Source organism: Narcine bancroftii, chromosome 6 (assembly GCF_036971445.1).
Source record: "Narcine bancroftii isolate sNarBan1 chromosome 6, sNarBan1.hap1, whole genome shotgun sequence".
Lineage (NCBI taxonomy): Eukaryota > Metazoa > Chordata > Chondrichthyes > Torpediniformes > Narcinidae > Narcine > Narcine bancroftii.
In genome coordinates, this window is record NC_091474.1 from 193,559,368 (window position 1) to 193,571,689 (window position 12,322).

Consider the following 12,322-nt stretch of genomic DNA (forward strand, 5'->3'; position numbering starts at 1 on the left):
CATCAATCTTCTGTTGGAACACGTCCTGGCTCACCTTTAGGCCAAGAGGAACTTGTAACGATTAAATGGAGTACTGAATGTCATTAGTAGTGTTGATTCCTCATCTAGTTCACATTTCAGTAGCTTGGTAAAGATTTTGGATCCTGTTAGTTCTCATGTGATGTCTTCTAGTTTCGGTGTTGGGTTGTGATCCCTTTTTATTGCTTGATTTAAGGCTTTAGGGTTCAGACATATCTTCAAGCGGCCATTTAGTTTTTCTTTGACCACTGGAATTTACCCAGTCAGTCGGCTCAGTCACTTTGGCTCTGACTTGCATCCTTTCCATGTCCTTTAGTTCTTGCTCCAGCTATTTCTTAAGCTCGAGTGGACCTTTCCCTGGAGCAGGGATGACTGGTTTGCAGTTTGAATCTATGATGATGTGATATTCAAAGTCTCCAAAGCATCCAACTGAATCACCAAAGCATTCTAGGTATATGCTCATGAGATCAGCCTTGTTTATGACTGGAGGTCGGTTCTCCAATGGAGTGTCTCTGTTGATCCTTTTGGAAATCTTCTTCAACTGGATCTCATAATTGACAGAGATCAATTGCAACTCCCAGCGGCTATCCAGACCTAGCATTGCTGGTCCGTCTGTATCTACCACATAGAACGTACAGAGGATGTTTTTTTCCCTTATGGCAGCCACTGATCTTAGCTCTCCCAGGCTGCTTGAACATGGGTCCACCAGAAGCCGTTAATGTGACACTTGCTGTTTCCAAAGCACTGTCTTTTGGATACTGTCTTTTGGATACTCTGGCAACATCAAGCAATAGAGTCTGAGTGGAAGGGCATTGCTTTGTGAACCAGTATTCAGCTTTAACTTCAAGTTAAATATCGTAGGCTTGTTCTGGATTGTCCTCTGAATTTAGATCCTTGTGTGCAACTCGCTTCATTCTTTCATCTCATCTGACATCTCGTGAAGGTGTATGGATTTTATGTCTAGTATCTGGGTGTCGGAGTCCTCATTGTTGTTTCCTTTTATGTGGTGGATCTTCTTCTTGCCTTTTTTATTCATTGGTATTACTGTTTTCTTCGTACCAGACATACACATCTTCACCCAGTGGTTTGCTTTACTACTGGCTCTACATTCAGAACCATATGCAGGGCATTTGTTTCAGTCAATGAAGAGATGTTGTCTGCCACACTTACTGCAGGTCCTGGGGGGTTTGCACTTTTCTGATTGTGTTCTTTATAGCATCAACCCTTCCTTCTCTTAGGTGTGGGTGGGTCCTCATGGCTTTGAAGTCATCCTCATGACTTTGAAGGCTTTAGCTGTATCTATAGATTCAGCCAGCTTCAAGCTATCCTTCCCTATAAGAGACTTTTGCACCAGATGGGTACTCCCCCATATTAGTTGATCAACTAATCTTTCCTCTATATCCTTAGATCTGCATTTTGCAGCCACAATTTTTAATCTAGTGAGAAAGTTATCAACAGTTTCATCAGTGTCTTGCATTAAGCCTTGAAATTCATAGCATTTAATTCTATAATTAGAACTGGGTTCAAGGTGAGAAGCAAACTTTGCAAATATCTTCTCTGGATCATTTTTCTCCACCTCTGTAAACTCCCAACTATTAACTATGTCAATGTCTTGCTCCCCTGTCCAGAGAAGTATATAACTGACCTTCTCCTATGTTGTTGCATCTTTAAAATATCTTTTGAATGTTAAATTGCATTTCTGCTGAAACTTTTTAAATGATTCAACAATGTCTTCAGCTTCCCAGTCCATCAGTGGGTGAACTGCTGTTGCACCAGCTATTTATTTCCAGTAATGTTTTTTTTTATTTTTTTTTATCCAAAGGGAAATATTTCCACGGACAAGATTAGTGGCATAGGTAAGAGAAAACCAGTAGATGGGCTTATTTAGATTTGAAAAAGGGTTTTGATGAAGTCCCACTCAGAACTTTGGTTCTCAGGGTTAAAGCACATGGAAATGAAGTTAATACACTGACATGATAGTGATGGGTGTTTAAGAAGGCAAAAGGTGATTGAGGTGAGGGGAGTTGCAAACAATATGGTTGTCTTTATAATGAGACTACTTTTGTTTGATTACAAAAGTAGTCAAGTTCATTATCATCTGGTTTAACAATTACAACCCAGCATTCTCCAGTTCTCTGTGCAAAACACGCAGACACACAATCAGACACAACACACATACAGACAAACAATACATATGCAAGACAAGTATTCAATTTACAAATAAATAATTAAATATTGTTTTGAAATTATGCGAGTCTTGGAGGTTAGTGTGAGCAACTACTTTGGTCATTCAGCATTCTCACTGCTCTTGGGAAGATGTTCCTCAGCCTGGTGGTGCTGGCTCTGATATTCCTGTGTCCCTTCCCCAACGGGAATAGCTAAAAGCTGTTGTGTTCGAAGTAGAACACGTCCTCAATTATTTTGCATGTCCTCTTCAGATAACTATCTGGCTTGATCACATCAGTGAGGGGAGGGAGACACCCGTGATTCTACAAAAGGTTGACATTATGGTTGCTGCAGAGAAACGGATTGGTGGTTAATCCCCTGAACCATAAAAGTGGTAGAGAGGATCACGGGAGTCTCCCTCCCCCATAGATGTGATCGAGCTGGATAGTTATCTGAGGGGATGCTCTCAACCTATAAAAGGTTTACATGTTGGTGGCTGGTAGCCTTACCCATTTCAGTCTTCTGGCTTCACTTGTCAGGAAGGCTCAACAGCGACTGCCACTGTTGCACCTTCCTGATAAGTGAGGAGATGTTGAGTGGCCACAATAGGTCACTATTTAAGTGAACTCCAAGGAACTTGATGCTCTCCACTGTCTCTACTACAGAGTTGTGAATGTCATTGATCCTGGTTCCCTTGAAGTCGATGATCATCTCTTTCATCTTGTCCACGTTGAGACTCAACTTGTAAATCTTGCACTATATCACGAGATTTCCCACCTTTTCTCTGTAGTGTGACTTGTCATTGTTATTGATGAGGCCAACTTCTGTTGTGTCATCTGCATATTTGATTTGGAGCTAGATCTGATGAGGCACTTGTGGATCAGTAGCACAAGCAGGAATGGTCAGAACACAAAGTCCTGATGTGCACCGACGTCAGCCTGACGGAGCTCGATATTCTGCTACTGACCTGGATTCTGCTACTGACTTTCCATTAGGAAGTCCAGAATCCAGTTATAGAGAGGGAAGTTGAGTCCCATTGAGGACAGCTTCTCCACCAGCCTCTGGGGAATGATTGTATTAAATGCTAAACTGAAGTCAATGAACAGTAACCTGGCATACGAGGCATCATTCTTTAGGTGGGTCAGGTTGGTCAGGATGGAGTGGAGGGACAAGGTTATAGCATCATCAGTTAAACGGTTTCTTCTGTAGGTGAATTGAGATGAGTCCAGTGTCTCTGGGAGGTGTGTGTTCCATCACCAAATGCTTGAAGTATTTCATAATAGTGGAGGTCAGTGCCACAGGACGGGAGTCATTGAAGCCTATTATTGCCACTCTCTGGGATACTGGGATGATGGTGGGTGTCTTGAAAGCTGTGGAGATGATGTACTGCTGCAGTGAGGTTTCAAGATGCCCATGAAGACCTCTGTCAATTGGTCTGCACAGTCCGTCAGGACCCAACCAGGTATGTTGCCTTGTCCTGCTTCCTTGTGTTGGTTCACCTTGGTTCTCCTCACTTCAATTGCAGCTTTGCGAAGGGCCCATTCATAAAGGAGACAGACCCCTTTCGGTGTCATCCTGTTCTTCTCAAGAACCCTTGTTTTGCAAAACTTTCAAACAGGAACATTTTGGCAGCCACATTATCATCGAGTAAATCATTGAAAGGACAAGCTCACTCTAGTTCCATACTTATGATTGAAGTGATTCTAGAAATATTACATGTGCAACATATACATAACACCTGCCTGACTTTTCAGTGTAAGCAGGAAATGAAGAAATTAAGACAACCACTAAATTAACAAAAGGTGTGATGAAATGCAGTATAAATTTTGAATAGCATATAATCCTTCGGGTTAAACGGATTTGTTAAATCAGATTTGATTTCAACCAGTTTCAATTTTATGTATGGAAAGCTGTTTTGGAAATTTAGAAGCAATGCTTTGTTACATTGAATTCAAAATAATTGTACATTGGAACACTTCAAAAGGAAGCTATTTGGAATTCTAGTAACAAAACTAGTTTATTCAGAATGTGGATGAGTTCAATAAGATTCTTTGCTTGTAAATGCTTTCTGGGGAAAATCTGAAATTGCTTGCTGGGTTTGTGAACAGATTTAATCCATAAAAGTTTATGTATGTTATTTTTGATCAAGTTTTTCTTTGTATCTCCTCAAGACTGGGACATGACTTGGGTAACTGTTTTAATCCATTGCTAATTATCTAATTTCAAGTTCAAGTTTATTTATCATCCGATCGTACAATTACAATCCGACAAAATGGCATTCTCCAGTCCTCAGTCCAAAACATGCAAACACACAACCAGATATAACACACACAGACAAGCAATACATTTGCAGGACAAATATACAGTAAAACCTCTGATATCCAGCACCTATGGAAATGGTAGATGCTGGATAAGCAAATATTCTGGTTGCTTGAGATTGTATGTTGTATGATTGGTGAACTAACAGTAAGGTGTTCCAATTTTAAACCTGGATTTTTTTACCTATTTATTTTCTGCAATTATTTTGCTGGTTGTTTGAGGCTGCCCATTGCTTGATTTCCAGATAATAGGGTTTTATTGTACATATACAGATTTAAATAAATATTATTTAATAAATACTGTAGTAGAGTCGTGGATGGTTAGTGTGAACAGGGGGGGTGGGGATCAGAGTGTGAGAGCAGTGTCAAGGGAGCATGGCCACCTAGATAGGAATAATAACAATAAAATAGGTAGGATGGAGATTAGGGTAAAAGGTAGAAAAGAGAATATATGTGGGGGTCATTCTCTGAAATGCATATATTTTAATGCAAGAAGCATAGTGAATAAGGTAGATGAGCTTAGAGCATGGACAGATACTTGGGGTCATGATATTGTAGCAATTAGTGAGACCTGGCTACAGGAGGGGCAGGACTGGCAACTTAATATTCCAGGATACATTTGTTTTAGATGTGATAGATCAGGGGGTAAAAAAGGGGGAGGAGTTGCTCTGCTTGTTAAGGAGGACATTACTGCCGTGAGGTGGCAGGATGGTCTGGAGGGATCATCCAGTGAGGCTGTTTGGGTGGAATTGAGGGGTGAAGGAGGCATGAGGGTGCTAAAAGGGGTGTATTACAGACCGCCAAATGGGCCAAGAGAATTAGAGGAACAAATATGTAGGTAGATAACGTGAATGTGTGAGAATCATAAGGTAGTGATCATGGGAGATTTTAACTTCCCTCACATTGATTGGGATACCCTCACGGTTGGAGGGCTGGATGGGCTGGAGTTCGTTAAGTGTGTTCAAGATTGTTTTCTGGATCAGTTAGTAGAAGAACCGACTCGGGAAGGTGTAATACTGGATCTCCTGTTAGGGAACGAGCTAGGTCAGGTATGGGACATTAATGTTGGGGAACAACTTTGGTCTAGTGATCATAACTCTGTTAGTTTTCGGTTAGTTTTAGGGAAGAGCAAAGAGGGGCCTAAAGTTGAGGTTCTGGATTGGAGAAGAGCAAATTTCGAAGGAATAAGAAGGGATTTGGGGAGTATTGAGTGGGACAGGATATTTTCAGGTAAGGACGTAAATAAAAAATGGAGGATATTCAAAAAAGAAATTTTGAGGGTACAGAGCAGATATGTCCCAGTGAGGATCAAAGGAAAGGCTGGAAGTCATAGGGAGGCTTGGTTTATGAAGAATATTGGAAATTTGGTTAGGAGAGAAAGGGAGGTGTACAAGAGGTATAAAGAGCAGGGAGCTGAGAATTTGAAGGAGGACTACAAGAAGTGTAGAAGGAATCTTAAGAAAGAAATTAGAAAGGCCAAAAAAAGACACGAAGAGGCTTTGGCAGACAGAGTAAAAATAAATCCAAGGGTTTCTATAGGTACATTAAAAGTAAAAGATTAGTGAGGGATAAAATTGGACCCCTTGTAGATAGTGAGGGTAGGCTGAGTGAGAAGTCAGATGAAATGGGGGAAATTTTGAATGATTTCTTTGCCTCGGTATTCACTAGGGAAAAAAATATTGAACCAGTTGAAGTAAAGAAAAATAGTGGGGAGGTCATGAAGCATATAAGGATAACCGAGGAGGTAGTGGTGGCTGTGTTGAAAAAGATAAAGGTGGATAAATCTCCGGTCTCCGGAACCAGACAAAATATTCCCAAGGACACTCAGGGAGGCTTGTGGACAGATAGTGGGGCCATTAACAGAGATATTTAGGATGTCACTGGCCACGGGGGTAGTGCCAAAGGATTGGAGTGTGGCGCATGTGGTTCCGCTGTTTAAGAAAGGGTCCATATGTAAACCTGGGAATTATAGGCCCGTGAGCCTGACGTCTGTAGTGGGCAAGTTGATGGAAAGTGTTCTGAGGGATGGTATTTACAAATATTTGGAGATACAGGGATTGATCGGGAGTAATCAGCATGGTTTTGTCAGGGGTAGATCATGCTTGACAAACCTGATTGAGTTTTTCGAGGGGGTTACAAAAAAGGTTGATGAAAGGAAAGCTGTGGATGTTGTCTATTTAGACTTTAGTAAAGCTTTTGACAAAGTTCCCCACAAGAGGTTAGGAAAAAAGGTGGAGGCATTAGGTATAAATAAGGAATTAGTGAAATGGATTCAGCAATGGTTGGATGGGAGGTGTTAGAGAGTAGTGGTAGAAAATTGTTTGTCCAATTGGAGGCCGGTGACTAGTGGAGTTCCTCAGGGATCGGACCTGGGTCCACTATTGTTTGTTATATATATTAACGATCTGGAAGTAGGGGTGGAGAGTTGGGCAAGCAAGTTTGTGGATGATACAAAGATTGGTGGTGTTGTGGACAGTGAGGAAGATTACCGTAGATTATTAGGTGATTTAGGAAGGCTGGAGGTGTGGGCTGAGAATTGGCTGATGGAATTTAATACAGATAAGTGTGAGGTGTTACATTTTGGAAAGGCAAATCTAAATAGGTCATATGCATTAAATGGTAGGCTATTGAGATGTGCAGAGCCACAAAGGGATTTAGGAGTTATGGTAAATAGTACCCTCAAGGCTGATACTCATGTAGATGATGTGGTGAAGAAGGCATTTGGAATGTTGGCTTTCATAAATCAGAGTATTGAATTCAAGAGTAGGGAGGTTATGATGAAATTGTACAAGGCATTGGTGAGGCCAAATTTGGAGTACTGTGTACAGTTTTGGTCACCAAATTATAGGAAAGATATAAACAAAATAGAGAGAGTGCAGAGAAGGTTCACGAGAATGTTGACAGGATTTCAAGGTTTGAGTTACAGGGAAAGGTTGTGCAGACTGGGGCTTTTTTCTCTGGAGCGTAGAAGATTGAGAGGGGACTTGATAGAGGAGTTTAAGATTTTAAAAGGGACAGACAGAGTAAACGTGGATAGGCTTTTTCAATTAAGAGTGGGGGAGATTCAAACTAGAGGGCATGGTTTAAGGTTGAAGGGGGAAAATTATAAGGGGAACATGAGGGGAAATTCCTTTATGCAAAGGATGCTAGGGATGTGGAATGAGCTTCCGGCAGACGTGGTTGAGGCGGGATCATTGGTTACATTTAAGGAAAGACTGGATCGTTACATGGAGAGGAGAGGACTGGAGGGGTATGGACCAGGGGCTGGTCAGTGGGACTAGGAGGGTGTGGATTTGTTACGGCATGGACTAATAAGGCCGAACTGGTCTGTTCTATGCTGTAAGTGGTTATATGGTTATAGTTCCTTTAATCATTCAGCATTCTCACTGCCCGTGGGAAGAAGCCTGGTGGTGCTGGCTCTGATACTCCTGTATCTCTTCCCCAATGGGAGCAGCTGAAAGATGCTGGGTGCGGGGGTGGAATAGGTCCTCAACGATTTTATGTGCCCTCTTCAGACAATGATCCAGCTTGATCATGTCATTTGGGGGGAAGGAAGCTCCAATGATCCTCTCTACCATTCTTATGGTCCAGTGCATTAACTTCTGATCCATTTCTCTGCAGCAAGCATAATTTCCAGTTTTGAGTCTAGAAAATAATGTCATTTTTTTTTAGTAGCAATTATGGGCAAACCAATTCTTCTCTTCCCAAGTGTCAGCATGTGCTGGACACCAACCCACCTCTATGTTCATGTTTATTGTTACATGTGCTGAAGTGCTGTGGAAAATTCCAGCTTGTCAACCCATATATAATAGAGCAGCAAAATATGGTACAAATTGACATTAATTAGAGAGAGGTGAGTTAGAAGAGAGCAAAGTCAACCTTATTTTACCAGTGTACAGTTTGTTCAGGAAGGAAACTGCCCTTGAATCTGGTGGTGCGTAATATCACATTTGTGCAAATCCTGTCCAATGAGAGTTAAGTGCTTTTGTCACTGCCCATTTCTTGAAACCTCAAATGTTCAAAATTAAGCATCAAATAAGATCCAAAAAGTGTAATTTGTCATAATATAATATGTTCATCCATTGAATTCCTTTATTTCAACATTTCTTCTGGCTTGAACACTTGAGCCTGAATTTGCTGGAAGATTCCTTCAGTAATGGCATATCTATCATGCACTAACATGGCTGACATTTCCTGGAAATTAATTGGATTATGTCTTCACATTTTGCATCCTTTAATTTGCTGGGAATTTTGTTTTGTCTTCACACATTATTGGCAAAAAAATTAAAAAGCAATTCTGTTTCCCTTTTCAAGTCATTTGTGAGATCTGTTGTTCAATTAACATGTGATTTCTACCATTAATGAATGGTACAGGGGGCTCTCTTCATTTGTTATTTGCACAGTTTTTTGATGTGACTCTGAAGGGACTCTCTTTTGCTTCTTTTTTTTACCTTCAGGGACTGGACATTATGAATGGCAGCTCCTTGTTTGCCTTATGGAAAACTAAAGGTAATTTGGTATAATATTACATTTTCTGTTTTATTACATGACAATAAAAGAATCTTGAAAAAAAAATTGGTCTCGGTGACATCCTCAATGCACTTGCTAATGTAGCCAGTCACTGAGCTCGAGTACTTCTTGATGTTCACATGACCATTGTAGGTGGTGGCCTTCCTGAAACAGCTCCCGTCCGTGCTCTCAATGCAGCATGTAGCTTTGCCAGGGTCTATACACCAAGGTTAGAATGACGGATATGTTATCTGAATAACCAAGTTGAAGGCGAGGGGCAGCCTTATGCTGTTGAAACTGTGGTAAGACTGTTTTCAGGTGGGCATGATTGACGTCGCCAGCTACAATCAAGTAAGCAGAGTTGGACAGAAAAGTGGTAGATGGAGTTGTGATAGTACAGATTCTATCACCAATGTGTATATGTACAGATTGTAGTGTAGTAGCCACACCTACTCGCAGGTCTTAAAGGGTTGCTCCAAGCCAGACCAGGTCATTCTGGACTGGTCGACCTATATGTAATACACTTCAGTCTTCTGGTTAATAAAAGCCTAGGTTTGGATCAACAAGCCTTTGATTCTTTTTTGACGTGCTCTGCAGGAGTTCAATCCGGATAAGTGGGAGGTGCTGCATTTTGGAAGGACTAACCAGAAGGCTGAGTACAAGGTTAATGGTCAGTGGATGAACAGAAGGACCTTTGGATCCAAATCCATACATCCCTCAAGGTTGATGCGCAGGTTGAAAGGATAGTTAAGAAAGCCTTTGGGATGCTAGGGTTCATTAATAGGGGGATTGAATTCAGGAGTAGAGAGGTCATGTTACAACTCTACAAATCTTTGGTAAGACCGCACTTAGAGTATTGTGTTCAGTTCTGGTCAGCTCATTATAGGAAGGATGTGGAAGCTCTGCAGAGGAGGACACTGCCTGGATTAGGAAACAAGTCTTAAGAGGCAAGGTTAGCAGAAATAGAACTTTTCACTTTGGAGTATAGAAGGATGAGAAGACTTGATAGAGGTCTACAAGATTATGCAAGGCATAGATAGGGTGGACAGCCAGCACCTGTTTCCCAGGCCAGGATCAACAAACAAAATTAAGGGAGGGAAGTTTAGGGAAGATGTCAAGGGTAAATCTTTTACACAGAGAGTTGTGGCTGCCTGGAATGCATTGTTGGGGATGGTGTTGGAGGCTGAAAAATTTGGGGCATTTAAAAGGCTCTTGGACAGATTCATGGATGATAGGAAAATAGAGGGTTATGGGGTAGGGAGTATTTTTTGGAAGGAATATATGGGTCGGCACAACATCAAGGGCCCAAGGGCCTGTGCAATGCTGTATTGTTCTATGAAGTCTTATGGTGACACTGCACTTGATGATAGCTATAGTCTCCTAAAGAATGGATGTACTTGTCAGAAAGGAAGTACAGAGACCATTCACAAAACTTATTACAAGATTAGTATTACGATGTAGCTTGAGGTAGAAAGAAAACTCGCACAGCAAGGGAGTGTAATCGACACCGACTTTATTGGGCTGCAGCTCTGCTTTTTATAGGCAGCCGGCCATGTCACCACTGGGCCGTGGCTTGAGTGAGGCCTGCTGCTGATTGGTTGTCCAGGATGCACAGGCCCAGATTGGACCCCCTGAGATCCTCTGGCTGTGATTGGCCGATTCGACTGCTATTTTTGCAGCCTATAGGAAGAGGGGTCTCATCCCACGTGCTGTCTGCCAATTGTCATGTTTGACAACCGTTTGCTGTGTCGGCCCGTGGAGTGGGCTGCGGGCCGGTACTTATTCAGATGTGTAGAACTGAAAAATTGATTGATAGAACTAAGCAAATATACTACAAATTAGGAGAAAGTGCCCATGAAGTTTTAGCCTGGCAGTTAAAAACAGAGCAAGCATCTAGAATAATTAATGCTGTTAGAAAAGTTCGAGAGAAATAATTCCAGAGAAATTAATGATTTATTTAAAGTTTTTTTATTCTGACTTGTATAAATCTGAATTTATTGGAGATAAAATTAAGATTGATATTTTTAATATCAGATAAATTTGTCTAGCTTGACATATCAGATCAGAGAAATTTAGATGCCCCTTTTACAATAAGAGAAGTTAATAAGGTGCTTAGTTCATTATTGATAGATTAAATCCTGCTGCATCAGATTTATGTTTTAGGGTAGATCTGAGATTGGAACTATTTTGCATTTAACTTGGCACTGCCCTAAAGTTAGATATTTTTGGTTAGTGGTAGGTAATGTTTTGGAAAAATTGCAGGTGTCAAATTCCCACAGGATTCAAGTTATTTTTATTGAGTAATATTAAGGTTATAAGATCAAAATTAAAGCTAAATATATATATAATTGAATTTGTGTTCATTGATTTAGCAGTTTCAAGGAAATGTATAGCATGGAAGTCAGAAATAGATTTAGGTATGGAAAGATGGCATCCAGAAATTCTTAGTTGTATACCATTAGAGAAGATTACTTATAGTCTGTGAGATAAATATGTGTTCTGGAAAATATGGCAGCCATATTTACAAAAAGTGGGTTTGCGTGTTTAATAGACTCTCTGAATACCTTACTTCTTGGTAACCTCCAATATAGACTCTATGGTTAAAATGTTTTATTCCCTTGGCATCTTTCAGTTTTTCTTTTTCTTTCTTTTTTTTTACAGGTTGGGAAGGGGAGGTTGGAGGGTGGGATGGGGGTGGAGTGGTGTTATATACCACATGTATAATTTTTTGAAATAATTTTTGAATTGCATCTGTTATGGGCCCAGAGGACCCCAAAACACAAACACAGCAGCAATAGAAATCCACCAAGACACAAGGTCACTTAAACAAAAGTTGCCCCCAGTTATCCCCAAACATGAAAACAGGATCAAATTCCAACTTATCACTACCAACCCAACCCAACCCGCCTCCAATTCTAAGCACATATGAATGCAATGTGTGGGTAAGTTCAGAAAAGTTTCCTGATTCACGGTCCAATCCCACTTCCCACTTCTCCAAGTTCACCAGCACCAGGCAACTCCCACACTGTGCACAGAATTCAACATTCACGAACTCCACCAGGCTCTGGTTCCTCAAAGGCAAATGGTTAGCGCTCAGGAAGGTCCTTGTCAGTTTTCAGAGAGAGATTTGTTGCCCGTTGGACACCCACAACTGATTCCTTCTGATCAGCAACCCCCGCACCCCACCGAAGAAACTTGACCCACCAGGGTCCTCCAGATGACAACCCCTTTCATCCAGGTCACCACAGAGCAATCAGTTTCCCTTATCTCTTGTGAAAATTATACAGCCAGCCATCTCCTCCCAAGGGCTT